The 27,559-nt window shown below is 37.6% G+C and overlaps 1 protein-coding gene across 1 annotated transcript in view; it reads left to right on the top strand.

Moving 5' to 3' along the window:
- The window catches only part of Fhit (fragile histidine triad), a 1,339,970-nt gene that overhangs the window by 356,245 nt on the left and 956,166 nt on the right, over window positions 1–27,559 (top strand). Inside the window, exon 3 of the mRNA XM_013010313.1 lies at window positions 4,781–4,875. The gene's annotated coding sequence lies outside the window, so the exon portion shown is untranslated. The remainder of the gene's footprint in view (window positions 1–4,780; window positions 4,876–27,559) is intronic.

Consider the following 27,559-nt stretch of genomic DNA (forward strand, 5'->3'; position numbering starts at 1 on the left):
GAGTCTCATGGGCTTTCCTGCCCAGGCTAGCTTTGAACCACGATCCTCAGATCTCAGCCTGTTGAGTGAGCCATTGCACCTCGCTTGTGGGGTATAAACAAAGTATTAGGTATTAGGAGGTAAGAATGAGGTCATAGTTCATGCACAGTGCCTGGCATATTTTTCATACTTGACATATATTCCAGCAATGATGCAAGCATTCACTGTATAGCTTTGTACCAGATTTCAGTAACAGTCATGTCTTTGAAAGTTTATTCTCTTCCCCTAAAAAGCCTTCCTTTGATGCCTTGGTTGTCTCATTCTCTTGTTCTAGGCCGCAAGTTTAACTTACCTCATTTGTTTTAGTCTGTCTTAGGCTGATCTGCTCCTTCTAAGCTCTGTGTACAACTAGAAAGAGTTCACTCCCTGTGGATATCTTCCATTCATGTCTGTCTCCTTGAATTGCTTTCAGGTTTTGATCAGCTTCGTACCTAGCTCCTACCATAGTGCTGACATTTCTTAAATGTATATAAAATATATACTTCATTAAATGAATGAAAATAATTACTAAACAATGAGTTGAGTCCTGTTTAAATGAACTTTGAAGGGAAATAACGATGATAGCTGTGATGATAAGAGGTAGTGGTAACCGCTGTGTTAAATTCTAACATGTAAATTATCTCAGTGAATCTCCTCATAACTTTATTAAGTAGTCAGAATGATTAGCTCCATTTCTCAATGAGGAAAGTGAGCATGGAGATTTAAGATTTGGATAGTCATGTCCAGGTAACTGTTAAAATCCAGGATTCAAACCCATGTCCTTAACCACAATGCAAAAGGATATTCCTGTGCTGCTTTGCTGCAGCTTTTTCAGGTTTATGATTGATGGTGTCCTAATGTCCCGGATAATGGGACAAGTTCCCTGTGATAACTGAAAGTAGCTTTAGGTTCATTGTGAGGGTCCAGTGGTCTTTTTATCTAGAAATAGAAAATGGAAAAACAGAGGCCATATGATTCTTCCCATTTATTGTCTTCTGCAACCAGCCTCTCTTGGTGCACAGCCTTGCTGAGTGTACCAGCCTTTGCTGCAGTTCAGTTCATAAGGACTTACGTACTTCATGTGTTCATTTGAAATTGAAAACTCGGTCTGTACTGCAGTGCACAGTAGCCATATTATGATGATTACTTGGGCAGACAAATTAAATGATTCCCTATAGTATTAGCCCTGAAAAGTCTAATTTCCCTGTGTGGAATCGTGTTTATCATCCCCCAAATTCAGAGACACAAAATAACACATTTACATTTGTAACTTCTTCATGAAATTCCCCTTCCACCTGGTTTGTTTCCTTGATTCAAACCAATCTAAACCCCCATCTGTAGGATACAAAACACAAACTGATGATATTTAAGTATTAGGGCTGGAGGCGGGGCGGGGTGGGGGGGGGAGGAGGCAAGCAGTTAAGGAAAATCCAGCATTTGATTGTACCTTCTGCTTTCTAGTAACAAAAACATAATAATTGGAGGATTGCCATATTTTTTTCTTTAAAGGGTTAGGCTTACAATTTTCTAAAAATCTAGGGCCTCCCAAGTAAGTCTTCAAATAAGGCATTTTTAAACAAATAATAATTGTCTCAAAGGGAGTGTTCAGGTCAGCATTTCATTTCATGATTAGTGAACTTTCCTGTAAGCTTTTTTCTTCATAAATTCTGCCTCCAGAAAGACAAGAAGCATTTTTCCCAAGTCCAGCCTCTTTAAAGAATGACCTTCTTGGCTCAGAGAACAGCTTTGATTAGTAATGGCCAAAATGAATTATCCTAAAGCAAATTCATTTTTGAAAGCAAAGGTTCCATTTTGTAGGAGGAAAAGCTCATCTCAATGCCTAGAACATGTGAGGTTAATGGCTAACTTGCTGCAAGGATAGAAATATGAAAAAGCAAAATTGTTAAGGCTGCTGAAGAACTAATCAAGCATATTGTTCCCTGGATTCCAGAAAATTGCAGTGTGCTTTTTAGAAAGGTTGAAAAGATGTCTGTGGGTTCATTTTGTAACTGTGTATTGTTTCTTTCCTGTGGTATTGGTGGCTTCAGGGGTGTGTGGGATATGCTGAAGGTGACGGCTGCTGGTAGTGTTCTGGTGTCCCCTGGCAGAGGACTCCTTGTCCTTCCAAATGACAGATGGTTCCCTCTGCTGGCTGAAATTAAATTCAGTCCTCCATGCTATGACAGCCGAGGAGGAATCATTGTCTCACTGATTATCAAAACATAGTTATGGGACAAGAGGGTGTAGCTCAGTGGCAAAACACATATCTACTATGCATAAGGCCCTGGGTTTGATCTCAGTACAGCACAGAGATGAAGCAACCAAAATAAAAAAGCAATACAAAAAATAGTTTTGAAATTTATCCTCAGGAAACCAACCACCTGTGAGCAACTTAAATGCACCCCAGAAGTGGTGGTAAGCTCCCTCCCTCCATCCCTCTCTCTTCTTCCCTTCCTGTCTCCCTCCCTTCCTACTTCTCTATCTCTCCTTTCTACCTTTCCTTTCATCCTTCTTTTGCTCCCTCCTTTTCTCCTTTTTATTTTCAATTTTCATTTTTTTTTGTCTGTCAGTCATGGGGCCTGAACGCTGGGCCTGGGCTCTGTCCCTCAGCTCTTCAGCTCAAGGCTAGTGCTCTACCGTTTGAGTCACAGTGGCTTTTTCTACTTATGTGGTGTTGAGGAATTGAACCCAGGGTTTAATGCATGCAAGGCAAACGCTCTACCACTGAGCCACCTTCCCAGCCCATCAATTTTTTTTAATGTAAGTATAACAATTAAAGTCTTTTCTTTTTTTGTTATCTTTATTGGTCATGGGGCTTGAACTCAGGGCCTGTGTACTGTCGTTGAACTTGTCTGCTCAAGGCTAATACTTTTCCACTTTGAGCCAAAGCTCCACTTCCAGTTTTCTGGTGGTTAATTGGAGATAAGAGTCTCATGGATTTTCCTGCCCAGGATGGCTTTGAACCTCGATCATCAGATCTCAACCTCCTGAGTAGCTAAGATTATAGATGTGAGCCACCAGCACCTGGCTTTTATTTCTATTACCCAATAATAAAGATCTCTTTTGGATGGCTCAGATTTGCTTGCAGTGTTGTTCTTCTCTTTCAAAAATTATTGATATCTATATTCTCTTTTTAAATAACATGACTTGTCCTTTCCTTATTTCCTTATCTCCTACCTGTAACCTTAGCCCCAAAATTCCCTATCATAAATTTGAAATATACTTGACCTGTCCATTGTTTATACTGTAACAGACATATATGTGTGTGTATCTACAATGCATATATACTCTTAATTTTCCTTTTTGCTTTAACATTCACATATTATTTATGAAACATCTATATTCTCATATTTAAATGCCTTTCTTGCATAATCCCTCTGAGTAGCTAGGATTGCAGGTATGAGCCACTGGTGTCTGGAAAAGTGTCATCTTTTTACAAGTTCACCAGAAATATTGGATTAGAGGTCCATCCTATTCTAGAATGACATCAACTTAACTTTTTACATATTCAATAAAATCATGTTCTGATTTTATTTAGGATCAGAAATTTTATTAGTGATCAGAAATTCAGCATATTTTTTTTCTGAAAGGCAAGGGGAACATAGTTCAACCTATAACATGATTTCCCTTTCTACTTGTTTCTTCATAGCACTTAACACTATTTAGCAACCATGTATTTTGCATATTTATTTTGTTTATCTGTCTTCCCTCACTAGAATGTAGGCAACCAGACAGAAGGATATAGGACTATTATGTTCATTACTATAATGACTAGGACTTGATATATCTCAGTATAATCTTCATAAATATTTGTTGAAGGAATGATTGCAATGCTTCTGGTTACAGACTTGAGCAGACTAAATAAGATGACAAGATCCAAAGTTATTTGATTTTAAAAAAGGGAAACATTGGCCCTTAAGCAAAATCTTAGAGAATGAATTGGTGTTCATGATTCTGATGTATTTTTTTAATTTCCAAGAATAGTATACTGAGGTAAAGATTAGAGCAAAAAAGAGGCTTACCAGGTGAGGAATTAGTACTGTGTCTTAGAGTGATTTATGAGCAATGAGACCTCTTTGGCTTCTTTGTCACTTCTCTGCTTTAGAGAGATCTTTGCAAATAAGATGGGAGTATGGTGGTCTCAATTTGTGTAACATGTTCCAGAAACTATGCTTGGTATTTGATCCTCATTTAGACAAAAAAGTACCCTTCATTTGACAGAGGTGGATGTGAAGATCAATAGAGTTGAAGAGCTGTACAGGTCACAGAAACAGCTCAATACTGGGATGCAAATTTAGGCCAACTGAACCAAAAAAAAAATCTGTGTTCTCTCCCTGGTAATATTCCTTCAGATTTTAGTGGATACTAGGGTGCCAAAGGAAAGGAAGTAAAGTGGCCCACAATTGCTTCATCAGAGGATTTGACATAGAACACCACAAAGCCAGGAAGGAGTCTTTTATACCAGACTCTCAGGTCTGGATCATGTGTTTACACAATGAACGCCTCAGTTTCTAAACTGTGCATCTCTGCAAGTGGAGATTGTCCTCCTGCTACTTCCTTTGTGTGGTCCTCTATGACTTACTTAAGTTTCCCTGAGTCACATCACTCTTCTGCACAGTAATGATGAACCTTCTGAAATTGCACCCAAGCTTTAACTGACGCCAGCTCAGTACTCACAGTGAATGTTCCTAATGAAGTTGTACCTGGAAGCTGTATGGCCCACCCCTAAAATAATCATCTGGATTTTTTGTTCCTGGTATAGGTGTCCTAGGACGACCTCTTGGCTTTGCCCCTCTTGCAGAAAGTCTGTGCAGCCTGAGCTGTGGAATCGACGGAGACACAGCAGTAGTCTGAAAGGTAATGTTGGCTTAACTTTTAATTTTTTTAAGCATATGACATAACTGACCTTCTATAGACATCCTTATAACACTAGTAACACCCCCTTCACATACAAAACAGAGCTTTTAAAATGGTAATGTGTCAAAGCTAGATTCCCTTAGAGAATTTACCCTCTCTCGATTTCTATTTGTAGCTCCCAGCTTAAAATTGGAATATAAATATTATGTCAGTTAAATGAAGGAGTGATGACTTGACTTTCTGAAAGAAGCATTACCTTCTCTTTTTTGTGAAATGTAGCTTAACTGTTACCTGATTGACATGCCATTATATTGTCCCCCCCCCAGCCAGCCAGTTACACATATTTAATATTTTTTGTGTGTAAAAGAAGATGAAATAGTTACAAAGTCAAGTGTTGTGCCATACATGGCTTTGAGCATGATGGTGGAATTGAAAAGAAATAGCAACAGAAGGAGGCTTCTCCCATGAGACTTACCTTCTAAAATGGTTTGGGGATTACTTGCCTTTTATACATCTTTGAACAGTTTCAATGGATAAGTTAAATATGTATCTTTTACAAAATTATAGCAATAAAGGAAAACAAGCATACTGTCAGTGCTTAGAAAAGCATCCTCCAAAGAATGGAGCTTGGCATATTGTGTACTCTGAATGGAAGGACATTGGCAGGGGCTCAGAAGCAGTGTCATTCTGATTTTTCCTGCTCCCCATTCTTCCTCAGCACAATCTGTAGAATCTAGGATCTCCCTTCTTCAAAGCCAGCCATAAAACCGAGAAATATTACTCTAACTTTCTTGTGAAAATTTCTTCGGTAAGGGTAAACTGCACAAAAATTCTATTACTTACTTTGCTTGTCTGATAGTAGGTCCTACATTCCCTCATTCCAGAAAGGGTTTTGTGCTATACCTGGAAAAAAAGGAATCTTGGCCACACAGAAAGACCAATAAAAATATAAACTGATAGGCGTTTCTGGCTTTTTCTTCTACGTCCATTACCTGTAATTCATAACTTCTGTGTCCAATTACATTTCTATGTGGCTAGTTATTTTTTTAAATCAAAGCATAAAAATGGATCAAATCTGTAAGGTTTCATTTCTGAAGTATCTTATGTCACATGAATTAGATACATCTGTTAAAAATTTCTCTTAACTGTCTTTCGGTATAGGAGCATTGATTGTGATATTCATAGTTGGTCAGGAAAGGTATCATAACTTTCCCTGTTGTAATACTAATCTGGTAATTTCTTCAGCACAGGGTAAATGTATATGCTTGCTTGCTTATTTATTGTTCTTTTAATTTTGTTGAAGCAGGATTTTTCTAGCTCAGGCTAGTCTGGAAATTGATATTTCTTGCCTCAGCTTTCCAAGTGCTAGAATTATAGCTATGCATCACCATGCCTATTTGGTTATGTTCATTTAACTTTACCCTCATGGAACTACTCCTTTCCTTTATTTTCTTAATATATTTTTATTGTAAAGATACTGTACAGAGGTGTTACAGTTACATGAGCAAGGTAATGAGTCTACATCCTATTGAGCATTGTTACCCCCTCCTTTATTTTTCCCCTATCATCCCTTTCCTCCCCACCTTCCCAACTCCTCCCTCCCCTGTAAAGTTGTAAAGTTCATTTTCAACATACTGTATTGTACATCTCATTGTTTCGATGGGTCTTCCTGTATCCTTATTTCAGCATTTTGTTATTTGCCTTCCCCTCCCCAAATTAGAAAAATGTATATACAACATGCAGGGCACCAGAATCAAATACAGTGACAACAGGGGTTGTACCATGGGGGAAGAACAAACAAAGAAACAAAAAACCCCACATAGTACATTATAAGTACATTAAAAATAACAACAAGAAATATAAAATCTCTTGTGTCCCTATCTTGAGGTTCATTTTGCTTAGCATCAGGTTATATGGTCATATGTACATAGCTTTTGACTTCTTCTGCTTGTCCTAGACATATACTAGTTATTGCAGATAAGGGAAACCATGGGACCTATGTTCCTTAATGGCGAAAAACTAAAGCCATTTCATCTAAATTCAGGAATGAGACAAGGATGTCCACTCTCTCCACTTCTCTTCACTTTAGTATTAGAATACCTGGCAAGAGCAATGAGACAAGATACAAACATAAAGGGGATTTAAATAGGGAAAGATGAACAAAACTCTCCCACTTTGCAGATGGCATGATCTTATTCTCCTCTCCTTTCCTATCATTCTTTTGTCTGCCAATATATTCCCCTTATGGAAAATCCTAGGTTCTCACCAAACAGTAAATCTGCATCTATTGAATAGTCTATGTCCTCCCCACCTCCAAAATACTATACTCCTTGCCTAGCTTTCAGGAAGACCTCAGTGTTCTTTGTCTATTTGGTATTGCTTGCTTACTTATCCTTGGCCCTGCCTTCCTTTTCTCTCATTTGAAACCCATGATTTTATGTAGGCAAAGCTTATGAAGTTGGACCGATTTGCCCCTAGGATTTTTAAATCTGTGAGACATTGCTGCATCCTTCACTAAACCCAGGTTTTGGAGGGATAAAGCAGGCATCTTCACTTGCTAAGTGCCTAGCCCTAGTGAATCAGTTGCCTATCAAGAACCTTTCCCTGGGAAAAAGGATTAAAAGTAATAAATACAATGACTTGAAATGGAGCACTGGTATTATGTGCATTCCTACTGTGAGATTTTGCATGTAGTGGCTTGATATTTTTGTTATTGTTGCTCTGTTTAGTCCTGTAAAAACCCTGAAGCAAGATTCTTTTTAACATGAATGCTGTCAATATAAAATATATATCTGAAAGGGTAGCATTTTGTTATCAGCAATTATGAGAGGGAGGGATTTTGGACTATATTCAAGCTTTAGAAATCTCACTTATTCCTCTGTGTTTAGAATGACTATTTCTTTCTGCTTACAATAAAGGGCATGTTCCTAATGGTTTCAAGTATATCCTCTTTGCAGTTTTCTTTTTCTCTAAGATTTCTGCTACTTGTTGTTTGATCTCAGACAGTTCACTTAATTTCTCTGAAGTCTGGACTCTTCCTTTATAGAATAATGATAATTATAGGAACCACCTCATAGAATGGTTATGAAGGATTAAATGATGATTTATGTAAAGTGGTTTAGAAAGGTATCTTGCATGCAGAAATGGATGCAATAATGATTATTATTCAAAGGGAATGTGTACTTATTAACTTCGGGTACTATTGAAGGAGTTTTAATACTTTATTTCGGTTAGAATATTACCTATTGCTGCTTTCAGTGAGATAAGATATAGAAATATCTGAGACTCCAACATGAGGTAAAAACATTGTGTCAGAATACCTGGTAGACAGTCTTTGGGAGATAATCTTTTGATAATCTTTGGTAGATTCTGCACAAAATATATGACTTTGAAATTGAACACAGCCAGGCTAAGAGTCAGATCTGACTGATACTTTATCATTTAACTTTATACTGTGTTTTTGTTCCACATATTTTCATGTACTTGGTAAAATGATCAAGGTATCCCTGAGTCTGACTTCTCTTTCTTCTTAAAACTAAAACCGGGACTGGAATATGGTTCAGCAGGAAAGCACTTACTTAGCATCATGAGGCCATAGGTTCCATTTCTAGTAATAAAAGAATAATCAAATAATAAGAACAACAACAAAAAATACACAAAGAAGCAAAATTAACTATCACTGGATGAGAAAATAGATGAAGATAAAGTATTATGACATGAGGACTTAGGGAATATGAAGGAATGTTTCTTAAGTCATATCTGTTTTCATTTCTGTTATGACTAAGCAAGCTTCACTACATCCCACATTCTCACAGATGTCAATAATACCATCAAAGAGGGAGAAGGAAAAAGAGAGGGAGGGAGAAGAAAAAGGAGAGAGAGGAGAAAGAAGGAGAGAGAATAGAGAAGAAAAAAAGAATAGATTTATTGTGGGGTTAAAATAGAAAACGTGAAAGCCTGCGCCAGTGCTCTGTGAATTGCCTATTTTTGTATCGCTTAGAATAAGGACTGGCGGAGTTTATTTCATTTGAGATAGCTAATCTTCAGTAAAACAAAACCAAAACCAAAACCCGTCAATCTTTTAGCTTTGAAGACCCAGTGGAAAGGTCAGGTCCCTGACAACCACTAGACCATGAGCTTAGAATCTTGGAAGAAGAGAGGCAGAGAAGGGAAGCTCCTAATTCTGTAGTATAAACAGTTTAGGCTGTTGCCTGAGTCATTCATGTAAAGCGTAGAGACAGATTAACACAGTTCAAAATGAAAGAACTGATCTGAGATTTGAGCTACTGCCCAGGAGAATGCTTTCAATTTGAACATAACCAAATTAATTGCTGGCTGAAACAGATAAATCAATAGTCTTCAGAGAATTGAAAATGAATTCAGACTTTTCACACCATGACATTCACATGATACAGATGTCAATCGTGTGATATATGGAGAGCCAACAAAGTATGAGCAATGTTGAGGAATTTTGAGCAGTCCTCCAAATGTAGGGATTACTAGACAAAGATTTTGAAGTAGTAATAACTGGGTTCTATGAAGATAAGGAAAATATACTTTGACTGAGTAAGGAATGATAAATGCAGAATATAAAAAAGAAGTTGGGGATGATGGCTCTTGCTTATCATCCTAACTACTCAAAAGCAAGAAACTGGGAGGACCTTGCTTCAAGGATAATCTACACAAACAGCATAGACTACCATGAGACCCTCAGCCCATCTGACAGCAGTGTACACTGATTCATGGCCATCTAGGAAAAGTGTCAACAAGAGAATCATGGTCTAGCCATGTAGTCCCCAAAGTGACTACAGCAAAAATAGAGCTAGAGGCATGGCGTGAATAATAGAATACCTGCCTAGCAAGTGTGAGGCCCTGAGTTCAATCTATAGCACCACAAAAGCCAATAAGCAACCCAATACAAAGCCAAAACAAATAATTATAGAACTGAAAATGCAATATTTGAGGTTAAAATTCACTGAGTAGACTCACAGCAGTTGGAGGTAACCAATAAAAGTGCTCTTGAATCTGAAGACAGATCCATAGAACATTTCTTTTTGAAGCACACACAAAAAATTGTGCACTTGAACAGAAAAAATAATTAATTGAACCTCGGGTACCTTGATAGTAGCCAGAATAAAATGGCTCATTTGTTCTTTTCAGAGGAAAATGCTTTGAACGAATCAACACTGACTTCTTATCAGAAGTTATAGAGACTGGAAAAAATACAAGGATGGGGGCATTTTTCTTGGTACTAGGGCAGGAACTCAGGGCCTTGCACTTAATATGCAGGCATTCTACCCCTTGAACCATACCTACAGCCTATGACATAATTTCTTTAAGTACAGGAGCAGAGAAAGGAGAAGGACCAAGAAAGAATTTGACTTTGTGTCAATACAAAATCACAATTCTATGCAAAGTAAAAATATCTTGAGAATGAAGACAACTTAAAGACATTTTCAAATAAAAGAAACTGAAAAGAATTTATTGCTTGCAGATTGTACCATTAGAAATGTTAAAGAAAGTTATTCAGGTTTAAGTGAGATGCCATCATATATAATCCTAATTCTAGAAGGAATGAAAAAATAGCCTGTTATTATAAAAAGATCATTTTTCTGTATTGAAATCTTTAAAATACAGAGGACCTATGTCCTGTGGTGTTTGTACTCTAATGTGTATGGATATGCTACACATAACTATTACAGTATAAAGAAGTGGGGAAAGGGGTTGGAGATGGACTTTGATCATTGAAAGATTTAAAAATTTTATGTGAGATAGTATGAAATTTTAAGGGTATTTGGAAAGATCAAAATGGTAGGTTTGGCCACCAAGTCATTGGAAAAATAATAGATAAAATGAAATCCTAACTTTTAAAAATGATCTAAGAGTATTTCAGAAGAGAGGAACAAGAATCAAAATGACAAAACAAATAATAAATTTATAGCTCTAAATAGAACCATATCAGTAATTATACCAAACATTAATGGACCATACCGTCTTTTTAAAGGGTAGATATAGTAGAATGTATTTTAAAAAATCAAGATAATCTATATTCTTCAAAGAGATGTGTTTAAATACAATGATACAGGTTAATTTCAGTTGGGAAAAATGCATATCATGGAAACTCACAAGAAGTCCTGTGTGTCCATGCTAATATCACACAAATGTTAGGACAAAAATAATTATTAGAAATAAAGAACATTTCACAATAGCAAAAGCAAAGGGACTATTTTCTTAAGAATATACAAGAATTATAGTTGAGTATGCACCTGATAAATTCTAATGGAGATCTGTTTTACATATTTCTGAGTGTAGACATTTTTGAGGACTCTTTCAGTTGTGAGTCAAGAAATACAAGTAACTTGTCATTTTAACAAACAGCTGTTTAGTCACATCATAGAATAGAAACTTCTTGAAGGCTAAAAAAATACATTGTCCTTGTAATTTGATATGTTGAATTGAATCTCCTTTGTACAACTGCTTGAAGAAAATTAATATATAATAATAGGAGGAAGAGGAGGAAATGGAGGAGGAGGAGGAGGAGGAGAAGTTATTGGAGATTATGGCTCTCTTGGGGTCACTAACTACTGATGCCTTTTCCATCACAATGCTTTCCAATAAGTGTTTTTTACATTTAATCCATGCATACGTTTCATCACCTCCCACAATCTAGAGATCAACTTGATTCCATCATAGTTTAATCCTAGAAAAATTCATGTTTAATCCTAGAAAGTTTATGTGCCAGAACAGCTAGTAAGTCCATTCTGGTTGGTGCTCTGGCTGTATTACATGTTAAAATTTTAGATGTGTCCCTTGTTTACAATTCTTACATAAATTCTCAGAACTACTCATTGGTTTCAGTCAGGTTCAGTGTGTTGATCAAGGCCAGGAAACTAACTGGTGGATACTCTCTAAATCCAAGTTTATGTCCAGAGCCTCTCCCACTGTATTTCATCATTTCTTGTAAAGAAAAACCATTGATTTGTTTCAATTAGACTATGCATTTGTACATCTATGTTACCTTCATGGATACCCTAGAGAAGAAATGAACCTTTCAGTGCTATGTGTCATTTGTCCTAGATATGGCTAATGGCAAAATAGTAAAAGCTTTCTATTCACATAGAGATAGACCCAGGGTTTGAATTAGGCACATTAGAAACTATGAACTTATGTGTGTGTGGGGGGAAGGGGGTGCGTGCATGTGAGTGTGTGCACATGCATGTGCTCCTACCCAAGACTTAAACTCAGAACCTGGCTGCTTTATATACTTGAGTTTTTGTTTTTTGTTTAAGGCTACTACTTGAGCCACAACTCCACTTCCAGCATTTTTAGTGGGGAGTGTTACTTAATTGGAGGTTAGAGTCTCATAGATTTCCTTCTTAGGCTGGCTTCGAATTGCAGTCCTCAGATTTCAGTCTTCTCAGTAGCTAGAATTATAGACGTCAATCACCAGTGCCTGGGTATTAAAGGTGTATATATTCTGATAGAGCACTGTATTTTTCTACTTGTTTATAGTAAGAATTTAGAAACTGTGGAAACTTGCTTAGATTTCTGTATACCCTGTGAAATGAGAATTGCACCACCTGTTACAACAGTGGATTAACTTTGGCTTTATCTGCGTTTAATTTCTGTTGCTCTGCTCAACTGGGATTTTTGAACTCAAGGCTCTTCTTGAGCCATATCCCAGCCCTTTTTTGCTTTAGTTACTTCTCCAGTAGGATCTTGTCTTTTTAGGGGTGGAAATGGGGGTGGGGCCAGGCTTAGATCATGATCTTCCAAAACTTTTTGCCCAAGCTGGCGTTGGACCATGATCTTCCCAATCTCTACCTCCCAAGTAGCATGATTTGCAGATATGAGCTACCACTTCTGGTCTCTCTATGTCATGTTCATATTGTATTGACAAATCAGCCTAGAATCTTTGTTGCTTTGTTGTGGTTCTCTTTACAGGTAGCTGGGAAATGTCTACTTCAGTTGTAGTAGCTTATTGCCAACATTAGTGGGAAGAAACCCACTAACCACAACTTCTAATTGAGTTGTAAGTATACATTGAACATGAGAGTTTATGGTGTTCTCTTTCAGGCAGAACAAAGAGACATGAAGGAAATTTCCCATTTTTGTTATCAGAAAAGTTAAAAGTTAGCATGTCTAACTTTTTTAAGATGTCTTCTCATTTCTTTCTTATTATAAAAAGAGGCTATTAATGATTACCATTCAGATACTTGATAGATGATATTTATGCCTAAATCTTGCTTCTCCTATAACCCTAATAGAGGCTCATATAGAAATCTCAGGAGATTCAGACTGTCACTGTGTTTAGAACTCTGAACTTCTGTGGATCAACTAGTTGCTACTTATTTAAGTGCTTCTGTTGACAGGAACTTCCAGGAAGGTTTTTGATGGTATTCTCTATACATAGTAAGTGTTAGTGTCTTATGTTTTACAAAGAGTATGGAGTGAGTTTGACTGAGGCCAAATTTTAAGTGTCTTTCAGAATTTGAATCTGTGTCTTTCTGTCTAAAGTCCATGTTTTTCTAGTATACTAACTTTTTTTTGAAACATTGAATAATGATGTAACGACTTACATTGTTTCTAAAAATAATTCAGTGTGTATAGTGGTCAATGTGAAGAACTGGCACTTTCGGTGTTAGAATTCATCCACTGTGAACTCATCAATGGGGCTGTGGTGAGGAAATTTCCACCTAGCCCCCAGTGATGTCAGAGAACCTTTAAGATCTATATTTTGAAAAAGTGACAGAAAGCTATGGTCACTGCTTTGCCAGTATACTTAAATGTTCTTCAACTGTATAGCTTTTTCTTTTTTCTAATGAAAAGAGACCCGAAAACCCTTTTTGTAAATGCATGCCATTCTCATCAGTTTGGAGTAAATAAATTCATTTGTCAGTTTACCAATTACCATGCATACATAGTATATGTTCATTAAATCATGTGCTATGAGTTTCTTCAGGTTGTCAAACTGCTTAATTGAAAAAATGTGTAGTGTTGCTCTTATGGGAAAGAATCAAGAATCAAAGGACTGGCGAGCTTACTATTAATATTTTAGAGTTCGCTTTTAAAGGCATCTAGAAATTGTTCTGTTTTATAGTTGTGATTAAAGGACTATTCCTTCTGAATTTTTCTTGTTTGTTTATAATTCAAACACTGTAATTATAATGGACTTGCTCTTATAATAGAGCTACTAAATCATTCTGCCAGCAGATGAAAACCAAGAGGAAGGGCTCACTTTTTTGTGCTATGACTGTAAGCTCAATTTAGATGTGTTGGGAATGAAACAAACTGGGAATCCAAAGATCCATTTGGGTTTTAGTCTTGCTAGGGTTCTCCTTCAGAGTTTGCATTTTGTGGTTTAGGGTTTGCCATCACGTTAGTGGGTTGTTAATCCTTTCCGACAGCTTATGCCTTTAAGGCTACTGATGTTTAGAAATTGATTTGTATGTTTGTATAATACCTTAAAAAATACCAATGCTTATGCTCCACCCCAAACTGAATAGATCAGAATCAATGGAGGGATGGTTATACTGTTTTTTAAAAAGAGCTCCAGATAATCCTAATGTGAGCCAGTGTTGAGAGAGACTGACCCAAGTTGACTCCAGCTGTCCACTAGCTCAAGTCAATATTCATCTCACCAGCTACAAGCTTCATGGTTTGGTGTGGTCCCTCCCCAAATTGTATTTAACACATTGAACAAATGTGATTCTTATGCACTAAGCTTTGAGACCTTGCTGAAGGAATAAGATTTTCATAATCATAAAACATGTTCAATAGAAATTCAGAAGATGATGTACAAATGACAATAGGTTCAGGGAAGAATTTTGTTTTCAGTAAAGATTTTGAGTCATCTTCATTTGATTTTAATGGAAATCACTCATGGTTCTAATAACATTGTTACTTTGTCAGGCAAGTACATCTAGGGCCATGTAAGACCTAAGAATGTACACACACAATACAGCCCCTGTGATCTTGGTATGCCATGAACTAATGATTACATCCAGTGAGTTTTGCTTGGCCTATAAAAATATTGGAAACTAAAAGAGGAAAAAGATACGTTGGTTTTAGGATATGGAGAAATTGCCAGATCAGAACAATTTGACAACTAATGAAATATCAACAAAAATGGAACTTTATACTGTTGTTCTTAATTATCAAATGTAATACATAAACATCTACTTTTAGAAGCATTTATAAATTAGCTTTTCTACTTAAGAATTAGTGAAACTTCATGATGATTACTGATAAATTTTAAGTAATTTTAAAATTAAGTCAACAAAATTATATGCATACATACAATTTCAAAGATTTCATGTATGAAAATTGTTTAATGTAGTCTGATATGATATGGGGCTATACCTTCAAAGAAAATGTTTCTAAAGCTTAGAGAGGTCAGATAAATCTCTACAGGTCATTAAAATTAAAGGATATTTAATTGTCCTGGGCTCCCATTTTCATTGATAAGATTATTAAAATATAAAATATATGTATAAGCATCTGTCAAAAGAGACAGTTGAAATTAAGATAACAGATATTGCTTACCCTTTGAGAGAGAGAGAGAGAGAGAGAGAGAGAGATGAGGAAAATCATAATTTTAGCCACAGAGGATACTACTATCCTTAAATTTAAGTTGGAAATCTTGGTGAACATTAAATGAGAGTAATAAGTTACAATATATACTATACGTCTTGTTTAGACATTACCCCCTCCATATTCGTAATAATTATAGTGGAACATTGTGTGCCTATCACAAAAGACAGAAATAGTGTCACTGGACATTTAGTCTCAGATGTTAATTGATGTCCAGAGCCAATATCATTTTTTTCTCTGTGCTATATTTGATTGTAAATGAGATTCTCATTTGTAGGATTTTCCTAATAGAGAGGGATGATCACTTCTCAATTCTGAAATCTTTCCTAACATCTCAGTTAATCCTTTCTGTATCTTAGCTGTTTTACATTGTTGTTTTTTCTTCCATAAAATATTCTTTTGTTTCCTTTATTTGCTTCTTTTTTTTTTGGTCTGTCGTGGGGCCTGAACTCTCTGCCTGCACACTATCCCTAAGCAAGAGCTCAAGGTTTGCACTCTACTAGTTAAGCCATAGCACCACTTCCAGTTTTTGGTGGTTAGTTGGTGATAAGAGTCTCATGGACTTACCTGCCTGGGCCGGCTTTGAACTGTGATCCTCAATTCTTAGCTTCCTGAGTAGCTAGGATCACAGGCATGAGCTACTGGTACCTTATTTACTTCCTTTTTTTTCTATTTGTGTTTCTTTTTCTCTAGAATGTAAGCGCCAAGAGAACAGAAACCATTGGTCTTCTTCTCCACAAAAAATCCATCATGGGGAAATAAAGGTGGTGACAATTGATTACTTGCCAGAAAGGATCAAAGGAGTGTCATTCTATTAGGGTCAATCTTGCAAATGATGAACTAACTGGTCAGGATGTATTGTAGTACATCTCTTTTAAACTTAACATTTTGCAACAGCCAGTCATTGTGAAATGATAGAATTTATATTTAAGGTTCATTGAGACCTTTTTTTTTTTTACCTCCCCAGCATCCAAAAGGCAAAACAAAACAAAACAAAAATCCTATAGGAATCATCCTGTGTATAAATTCTACAGCTTCTAGATGAATAAAATGGTTAATTGTTTTCCTGAAAATGTCTACTTTATACTTTTGGAGAGAGGCCTGAAAACTTCTTGGCAATACTTCAACTGATTAATAATTGAGAATGATGATTGACTGGAGAACGGAAGCAAAGCTAATAGCCTCTCATTTTCCTCTTTATTATTTCAGACAAATTGGTAAGTCATGGTGGAGGTGTGGAATGTTTTGGGGTCAACTCGCTAAAAGCTCTGGTTAAAAATGGAGGGTGATACTTGATTTTAATTCTCACAGATGTTGTTGGCCTCCATTTGGATGGTGGAGATTCCTTTGTGATTCTCTTGGTTCTATGATTTGCACTGCTCTTACATTACTGGCCAAGTCTCTGAACTACAGCAAACTTTTACTGTTGGTCTGCTTTCTGGGTCCTGTTCTGTTGGCACTGGTTGAGATAAAACAATCTAAAATTCAATTGTTAAAAAAAAATCTAGCTGGGTGCTGGTGGCTCACGCCCGTAATCCTAGCTACTCAGGAGGCTGAGATCTGAAGATCGAAGTTCAAAGCCAGCCCAGGCAGGAAAGTCCGTGAGACTCTTATCTCCAATAAACCACCAGAAAACTGGAAGTGGTACTGTGGCTCAAGTGGTGGAGTGCTAGCCTTGAGCTGAAGAGCTGAGGGACAGTGCCCAGGCCCAGAGTTCAAGCCCCACGACTGACCAAAAAGAAAAAAAAATTATCATAATAGATATTCATCACATGTAAAGCATTCTTTTTTGGGTGGGGAGGGGGGTGGGCATGGGACTTGAACTCTTGGCCTCAGCTCTTCAGCTCAAGGCCAGCACTCTACCACTTGAGCCACAGCACCACTTGAGGTTTTCTGAGTGGTTTATTGGAGATTCTAGAGTCTCACGGACTTTCCTGCCGGGGTTGGCTTTATATGTCGATCCTCAGATCTCAGCCTCCTGAGTAGCTAGGATTACAGGCAGGAGCACCAATCCCCAGCTAAATCATTCCTTTACAAGATTAAAATTTTAAGAGAAGGATATGAACAGATATTAGTGGAGTCATAAGTTTATGAGAGATGTGAGGGCTCTAATAGAATTAAGGATAGTGTTAAAAAAACAATGTGAGAAACTCAAGATATAACATACAAATAGTGTCTATCGCTAATTAGGATTTTAAAGCAGCTGAGCTGGGTGCCATAATTCTAGCTAGTTGGGAGGCAGAGATGGGGTGGCTGGAATTGTGAGGTCAGACTGAGTAATACATTTTGAGACTCCCATTTCAACCAATAAAAAGCTGGGCATGGTTAGTCCATCTGTGATGGGAATTGAAATGAGAAAGTTGTGGGTCAAACTGGACCAACAAAAAAGGAGATACTTTCTCAAAAATACTTACAGTAAGAAAGGTTGGAGGTATACTTCCAGTGCTGGAGCATCTGCTTAGCAAGCAGGAAGCCCTGGGTTGAAACATCAGTACTGCCTAAAATAAAAATAAAAAAGGATTTTAAAGTGGCTGAAAAAAAAAGGATACTGGCATGAGAAGTTGGTTTAGATTTTTTGTGTCACATAAAACTCCTGCTCTGTCTTAATGAAAGATAAATTGTACTATAGGACTGAAATGAGCCTCACACTAGAAAGTACAGAGGCATATCCCTGGAAATTTCCATTTGTTTGGGGATAGCCTATAACTTGAACAGAAGCCAGAATAGTGGCTTCTGCAAAGGCTGTGTCAAAGAGAGAAGTGTCTCTTCCTCTCACCTGAATCCCACATGTTCTGAAGAGAGCTGGGGTTTTCATCTGAATAAAATATTTGTGTAGTTGACTTACTGATAATCTTCTCTGTCTGCATTTTTGATAACCAAATGAAGAATGGAATGCCAGGAACAAGGAGTTGTGTGTACTTTATCTTCTCCTCCTGAAGACCTATGTAACTTCCAGAAAATTCACATTCTGGGTTTTATTCCCATTTGTGTATGGTATTGTCATGGACTGACATTCATCTCCCAGTTCTATAAGTTTAACTCCCAACCTCAATTTATTTGAAGATAGCCTTTATTTTTTTCTCTTGTTTTTATTGTCAAGGTGATGTACTGAGGGGTTACAGTTACATAAGTAAGGTAATAAGTGCATTTTTTGGTCAAACTTGTTAGCCTTTAGAAAAACAACTATTAAGGTTAAAGGAATGTATAGCATTGGGACCCTAATCAAATGTAACTCATCTCTTAGAAGAAGAGATATTAGTCCTGCACTCCCCTCCCACTGCCCCCCCCCCACACACAGAAAGAATCAGGTGAGATCACAAGGAAAAAGAAACAGCTACATGTGAAGTAAGAAGAGAGACTCAGAAGATGCAGCCTTGCCAATAACTTGATCTTGGACTTTTAGCCTCCAGAACTCTGAGAAATCAATTACTGTTGTACAGTATAAGCCACCCAATCTGTACTACTTTGTCATAGCAGCCCAAAGTAAGATAGTTATTGACAAATTTTCCTGATGGGCTTATGAGTCTAAATCAATGACAAACAGAACTCTTAATTTGGGGCAAGCCACTTGGAAAGCCCTTAAGAAATCATTTCCCTGTCTTCCTTATTCAGTTGTATCCATCATAACTTTAGTATAGTTTTTCACTGGTCCATCTACTTTTTCAAAAGGCAATTATTCATTGAGTGCCTTTTATAAGCCACCTACTAATAGATTAAACTTAGAAGGATTGTCAACTTTCTAGGAGAAACAAAACAGGGACAGAAAACACTGTTGCTTGCTTATGTATGAAAATGCCATGCACAGGTCAAGAGCAGTGCTTCACTGCAACAGAGATGGCAGGGAAGAGTCCGTGGAGGAGTTGGCATCCAAGGGGGGCATGGGGGAATAGATGGCTCATGTAGGTTTGGGAAGAAAAGAAAGGATAGTCCAAGAGGGGAAGGGCTGATAAACAAAGGCTTAGAGGCTGAATCTCTGGGAAGTTTACCGAGGGGCGTAAACATTGACAGAAATGCAGAGTGTGCAAAGGGGAAATTTCCTTTATAAATCTTTGCTGTCTCAAATCCAGGGAGATTCTACTCAAAGGAATCATAATGCCAGGTATTATCCAATGCCCATCATGGCGTTGATTCATCCATACTCATCATAATCCTACAAAGTATTGATGAACTGTCCTCACTTTATAGCATCAGGAAACCCAGGCAGGCACAGATGGGTTAAGTTACTTGTCACAATTTCTCATGAAAGGCGGAGCTGGGATTTGAACCCCTAGGTATTTTGGATCCTTTTGTAAAGCCTGAGCTCTGTCCAAAACATGAGGGAAAGTCCTGCTAGTTGATATATTTGCAAATGGGACAAGATGGAGAGTTTCAAACTGGACCATTTTCCCTCTTTGCTTGAACAAGGAGAGAGAGAGGCAGATCTCTAAAAACCAGGAGGGCAATCGCAGGGCCCTTGACCGCTTTCCCGCAAGCTACCCATGTTTTCAGCCCTCCCAGAAGATGAATTGTTGGGACAGGAAAACAAAAGTGTTTTTCAGGGACTCTGCTGTCATGAGTAGCTCCAGGACGGGGTTATGAAAGGATCTTTTCTGCCTCTGCTGCCTTCCGGGGTTACATTCTTAGTGAGTCTTCTGCCTGAAAATGGAGCTTGTGAGTTGGGTGTCATCCGAGGGTGGCAATTAGTTGCATGTGTTTGGTTGGGTGCCAGCCCTCCGCGGGCCGCCAGGCCCCAGCGCGGGAGCCACTGTGTGTCATGAATTAGTCTTTAAATACAAGCAAGTTTTTAAAATGGAGCATGCTAATTTGGGTTTTGCTAACTCCTTCTGAAGAAGGCTTGGCCTGTTCAGTGCCAGCTGGCTGAGTTGGCAGTCAGCAGAGAAGCAGAGTTCCTACCGAAAATGGCCTAGCCCCGGCCTCCCACTTGGAGAGCAAAATGGCACCGAGGAGCCCGTGAGGCCTGAGAAACAAGGTGAATCGAGGGGCAGGGACACCACAGCCAAGGGGCCCGTGAAAGGGGACCGCACCCTGGCAGGGAAGAGCGCCCGGCTTTCCCACTCGGGCCGCCCTCGGCCACCCATTCAGAGATCGCTACATAAAAGGCCCCCTCATCCTGGGCCTGCACACTGCGCCGTTCATTCTCTTCCAAGTCGTACTTAAGGGATTATCACTGCGGCTTTTAACTTCCCCCCAGAAAGCGCTGAATGCACGTGAATGGGGCGGAAGAATCTTCAGTGAGAAAGCGTCCACCAGCCCCCAAGCGCCCACAAAACCCTCAATCATGATGTAAGAATGCCATCCTCTGTGTGTGTGTGTGTGTGTGTGTGTGTGTGTGTTGGTGGTGGTGGTGGTACCACCCTAAGGATTACAGGCGGTAATTACAAAGGATCACCTGGCACACACCACTCCTGGTAAGAGAACAGGGTAACAGGCTCACACCACAGTCCTAGCCTCTCTGACATGGCGTGCTTTAATCTGATTAAGGAAGAGCAGTCGCACCCAGCACCCTTTTGACTTTCACCTCAGCGCTTTGCTTAAGTACCCATTGGAAGAAGGTTGTCTGGCCCATTGCAGGTGGAGAATTTGATGCTGAGGCAGGTCAACACTCAGACCACCCATGTTTGACAACAGGGCCACTTCCTTCTCATTCATTCATTCATTCATTCATTCATTCATTTAGTTTTATTTTGCATGCATGCCTTTGTCTCCAAATAGGATTGTTTAGTATTGGGGAGAAGAGCTTTGTAACTAGAAGAGGCAAGAAATGAATTTAAATAAGCTTCCCATTTGTTCTGAACATTCAGAAAGATGGAGTTGTGTTTTTTTTCCTCCTCAGACAAACTTAGCTGTGCAGTAGATTGCAGAGATATATGAGTTGTCCTGGTTACTAATGTGGTGTACATTAAATTTCCCGGAGTGAGGTTTTATTTATTTATTTGTGTGTGTGTGTGTGTGTGTGTGTGTGTGTGTGTGTGTTTTGTTTCAACTTGTTTAGTTGATGCAGGCGCCGCTCTCATCTTCTGATTTCTGATGGCAGTTTATTAAGTTTACTAATAAACTTAAACTCAATTCCTAAGAGACTCAGCCTGAAAGGTTTCCTGACAGGACAGGATTTTTTTTTTAAATAAACAAATGCTGAGGCAAAATTGAGGATGAAGGACACTTTAAATACTTGAGTACTGTAAATAGTTTTAAGGGGATTTCAGTTTTTTTAAGACAATGCATTTTTTCAGTTTTTTTATTAATGCTTATTTAATATTTTGGGTCTCACCCGGACAATGTGTTGCTTTTATGAATAAGAGCTGATAATGAGCCCATGGAGCCTTTAATTTATGATGTATTTGACAGCATTGTGGTGGAGCTGATTTGGGATGCATGTGATTATGGCTGCAAGCTGAAAATAAACCAGCTGGTATTTGTTCTGAAACCGTTCCGAGAACACCCTCTTGTTAATGGCCCATGGCTTGATCCAGCATCTGGTAAACTAATGCATTGTCATTTTTACCATGAAAGTCAGTACAAATCATTAATGATTCTGTAGCCATTTATGTTTTTCTCTGGTCTAGAATATGCCAATTACCATGAAATTATTCCTATTAGCAGCATGATTGAATGATAGTAACCTGACTGTAACTTGTTGGCAGAAGTCTTCTCATAATGACAGTAATGAACTGTGCATTTGAGTCCTTGCTGGGCTCCATTAAACAGGAAGGTTGGTTTTTGTATGCTTCTAACCCTTCACGAACAATACTCCTTAATGACTATGTGAATTGGAGGAAATGTGCTGTTTTGTAGATTGGATTCAGTGTGGGAATGTAACATTTTTTTGTTTAATTTGTTGGGGGGAAGGAATCACTATATACCGTTAAAAATTGTGTCCAGATCCTACTTTTCAATATGTGCCCATTATGGCCATCACCAGTTTATAGAGCCTAGCATTATCATGATTCTTTAGATAGGCAGCATCTGAATTTTAATGAATATTCCACATATAATCATCACATTGAAATAATACTGTCAGTGTCAGTGATCCTAAGAAATATACAAATAGCCTGATATTACCATAAAATTTTATGTGTGTACATGCTGATACTGGGGCTTGAACTCAGAGCCTATGCTCTTACTTGGCTTTTTTGCATATGGCTGGCTCTTTATCATTTGAGCTATGCTTTTAGCTCCACTGTGAGATTGTTGATGAATTTACATTTCTTCATTCCTGGTCTAGGTACGTATGTAAGGTCATCTTATCTGTCTAATGGAGAATACCTATGAGGCAGGTAGTATAATAAGAAGGCTTTCTACAGCCTCTTTTGAATTTGTGGTAAGGATTGCACATGGGAGTAGAACAAATTAGCAATGTCTCCCTAAAATCTAAGGAAACTAATGTACTGGTCAGTTACTATGGCTTGTCCCCCATCTTCTTGTCTCACTGTTATCTCTGGATATGGAGAAACCATTCTAGATGAGGTGTGATCCAAAGCCTTTTACCAAAGCTACATTGACTACCATCATTTTCTGCCCTAGTGCTTCTCTGAAACCCTGGATAGAGAGGACATGGCCAACCTGGAAGTGTGAGAGAGCTAATCAACCATGAAATGACCTCTAACCAGTGAGAAAGGGAAGCTCACAGGAGAAATGCTCTCCATGTTTTTCAAATAATTCTAAAACACACTATAAAAAACATACCTGTCTAATACATAGATGTTTTCTCAGAGAGTTCCATCAGATAGAATCCAACTTGCTTATATCCTTCAGTTTGAGAATGCATTCTTATAGCACATTTCCCTCTATAAGGGATACTGTGATTCTCTCACCAAGACCATCTTTACTGGGCCTGTACAGCCATGCTCCATTGGCTTAGTATGTTGGCTCCAAATCTCCCATATGAACCCATCTCAAGAGAATTATCTGTTCACTGACCATAACCCCTTCTTCAGAAATACCTGAAAACTTCCCTTCCTTGTGGTCAAGGGCAATCTCTAGCCAGTAACCAACTGAAATAGATAAGGAGGGATCTCTTATGTGATGCATTCATATTCCAGAACTCCTTGGATGAGCAAATCACCACTAGACTCAAACTGAAGCCATATCTTAACTTTCTCTTGGGTGTCTCTGGTTCCCTCAGTTCTTCACAGCTGTTTCCTGAGGGAAATATTTCCATCAGCCATTTGCATCAGAATGCCCATTGTAGGGTCTATTTATGTGGAGCTTTGTTTTAAGACACCATTCTTCCATGTTTCTTCCCTCTAGACTGTTAATCCTATGCCCAGGGTTCTTTCCCCAAGAAGATGACCTGATTGTAAGACTTCATGACACTGCTTTCTCTGCTAGAGTGTGAGGACTTGGACTAAGAAGATAAATATATTTTGTGGTCCCCCCATGCTGCTGTCTACATTAAGTACACATAGTTCCTACTAAGTATCATTTTGAGAGAACTTAGGTGCCCTAATATTATGGTAAAGTGATTCAGATAATGAGTGGTGAAGTTGAGAGAACTCAAATATGAGGCTAACAGGATATCAGAGACTTTGGGATAAAGTGAATGTGAATGACAGAAACATTTGGGAAGGCAGATGAGGAGGAGTAAAAGAAGAAAATTCACCTTGGAAAGACAGCATGAATAGAGACTTCCAATGAGCTTGTGACATCATTAGTTTGTGGGACCCTGAGATTGATATCCCTAATGCCTCTGATATCCCTGGGAATAATGTCTTCATATTGAAGTGTTCAGATAGAGCCAGAATTTGCTTTCATTCATTTGTTCAACAATTCCTTTTTGAACATCTATGAGTTCCAGGCATATTAGTGGGTACTGGAAGTGATAAGCTAGAAATATTGTCTCTGTGCTCTTAAGTGCATGCAACATAGCAAATACAATAGTAAAGAGCTACATTTATATAATTACAGGTTTTTCCTTATGGCTCTGAAGGAAATGAACAGGGCAGAATGACAGAAAAGAACAAGGATCCCATATGTTAGATTGGGTGGATTGAAAAGCCCTCTCTGAGAGGATGATGTTTAAACAGAGCACGAAATAATAGAAGTAAGCCATGCAACTGGGTTGGGGCAAGAATCAATGGCATAGGTAAAGATTCTGAGGAAAGCAATTCCAACGTGTGTTAGAGGTATACAAAAGGACCGTGTGTCTAGATAGGAGTAGGGAAGGAAAGGAATGAATGTCCAAGATAATTTAAGTGTGAAGATAGACAGAAGCAGGATCTTAGAAGCATCCTATACTATGAAATACTTTGGATTTTTATCCTGAATGTAATGGAAAGCAATTGAAGAGCTTTTAGAACAGAGATGATATTTTCCAATTTCTGTTTTTAAAATGTTTCACAAACAGAGTACTGTTGTGTAGAAACTATGTTGGGAAGGGCAAAAATAGATGCAAGGAGAGCAATAAAAAGTCCATTACTGTAGGCTATAGGAGAAAAATAATGATCATCTGGTCCACAGCCGAATCAATGAATGCGGACTAGAACTTCCTAAGCTGTAATTGGGGGTGGGGCCCTTAGGCTCTTGAGCATTGTGGTATTCAGGCCTATGCCTGACATTTGTGGGACTCAAGGCAAACATGCAAATGCCAGACACATCATATGCCATCTATCTAAATATTTGAAATTTATAAATCCAGGTACTGTTTTTATCCTTTCACTTAGATAATTAAACTTTTAAAGGACAGATCCAAGATTATAGGTGAAACTATGGTTTTCATAGGATTGAAAATCGGTCAAATATTAAAGACAACTATATTTTCTTATTATCATACACATTCTGATAAATGACAGATGATATTTAGGTAGAATTTTTAAGTTTGAAATAATTTTAAAGTATTATATATTTGTAAAAATTATTTTTTGGCTCAATTTCAATGAAATTGTTAAGGCATTATAACTGAAGGTCTTTTTTAAAATATACTTTGTGTCTGTTGACAGTTATGATCAAATACAAGAGTTTAGAAAGAATCAAATGTAGCTACTGCATTCAGTAACACATTCTCTATGATACTTTCATGATATGACAGCAGAAATTCAGATTGCAGGAGACCCAGATATTTACTATCTAGCCCTGTACAAAAAACTGTTGAAACTGCTTTGAAGTATTAATAATAAAACTGCATTTTTATTTGAAATGCATTAAATTTCAATAATTTGTATCAGACTGTAATTTAATTATAAAGATTAAAAATGTTAAATTTAGGGTAGGGCAAAGTGATGCATGTCTCTAATCCCAGCCACACAGGAGGAAGTGATTGGAAGGATCACAGTTCAAGAATAGGCTGAGCAAAAAGGTAACAAGATTCTGTGTAGCAAACAAACCATGCATGGTCATATACTTTTATAATCCCAGCTACCTAGGAGATATAGATAGGAGGCTTGTGGTTTGAGGATGGCTATGGGCAAAAATGTGAAACATCCACCTAAAAAATAACTAAAACTCAAAAAGATCTGTGGGCATGCATCAAGTAATAGCATGCCTGCCTTTCAAAGATGAGTCCCTGAGTTTATAAGCTCAGTAATGCTTGAAAAAAGTTACAATTATGTTTAATGTGTTCTATGAAACTACATTTGTAAATATTGGAAATTTTTATTGGTAGAAAAATGCAGAATAGGCTGACCAGTATTAAAATTTTTTATACCAGATATGTTTAAATGTCCTTGAAATGTTGACATTTCCATTTAGCCTTCTTAAACTTTTTTATAAGAACAAAACAATTTCTAGTTTTGTGTATCATCCACCTACTTGCCAATACAAGAATTGATATCAATACTTGATAAGAAATGTACTCATTATCTTGCCCATGTAATTGTAACCCCTCTGTACAGTATGTTCACAAAAAATAAAAATTAATAAAAAAAGAATTGATATCAAGTTTCCTGCATGATGTTTTGAAGTCTACATGGAATCAAATTTAAAACATCAGGAATTGTTTAATTGCGGAATGGACCAACACTGTGCAGTAGTTTTGAATGCTACACAAACGTAAGAGGCCCCTGAAAGTATGAAGTGAAACTAATAGGTCTTGATTTAAACAATTATTCTGTGTGATTGAGATTTCTTTATGCAAATATGTGTTGTATTCTTGCTATCTGAAAAAGGCCTGACAACTTAATTTATCTTGCTGAAATTGAAGACTTTGTATACCCACATCACAAAGTAGTATAGATATTCATTGGCTGCTGTTTTTCAATCCCATACTAAAAGCCCTTCTTGACATTTTGACCCTACCACCTTTTCTCCAATGAGAAAAGGAATCTCTCTCAAAGCATGTCCAATGTTTGATAGAAGAGTAGGAGTTACTGGTCAGGTCTACAGGAGATACACAACAAATCTTCAGCCCAGTCCTATGTAGAATCACATTCTGCCCTCAGTATGTTTTCTATTCATTTTAGTGGGGCTTTGCTTGTGGTATGGAAGCCCCTCAAATATGGGGTTGTGAATATATCAAATAATAGAGTTGTTCAATACATGGGTAAATTACAAACATGCAGGAAGACATAAACAGAAATATAGGAATAAAACATTACAGTCTTTAAATTTATGTAAGATCAAGTGCACCTAAATTGAGTACTTGTTGAAGTCAGATAGATGATAGTGTCTAAATTTAGATCTTGACAGTGTTCTTTTCATGAGCCTTTGGGAAGTTTTGAATATGTGATCTTAATTAGTTACAAAGAAATCACAGAAATTTGTAAAAAACTTAAAATTCTTAATGATATCAGAACATTAAATATGGACATTTAAGAAATTTTTTTATCAACAACTCAATCTAAATTCTTACTTCAAACCCCAACCTAAAAAAATATGTAGTACCATTGATAATAAGATACAGCATATAGACTAAGGCCTATATTTAAACTGTGCTAGAAAGAAAATCTATAACCTTAAACACCCTAATCTCTCTATCTGTCTGTCTGTCTGTCTGTCTGTCTCTCTCTCCCTCGCACACATACACACACACACACACACACACACACACACACACACACCCCAAAAGTAATTTAGCATCTAACTGAAGAAAAGAAGGACCAATGGGTACCGGTGGCTCACACCTGTAATCCTAGCTACAGTTCAGAGCCAGCCCAGGCAA

Source organism: Dipodomys ordii, unplaced genomic scaffold, assembly GCF_000151885.1.
Source record: "Dipodomys ordii isolate 6190 unplaced genomic scaffold, Dord_2.0 Scaffold12, whole genome shotgun sequence".
Lineage (NCBI taxonomy): Eukaryota > Metazoa > Chordata > Mammalia > Rodentia > Heteromyidae > Dipodomys > Dipodomys ordii.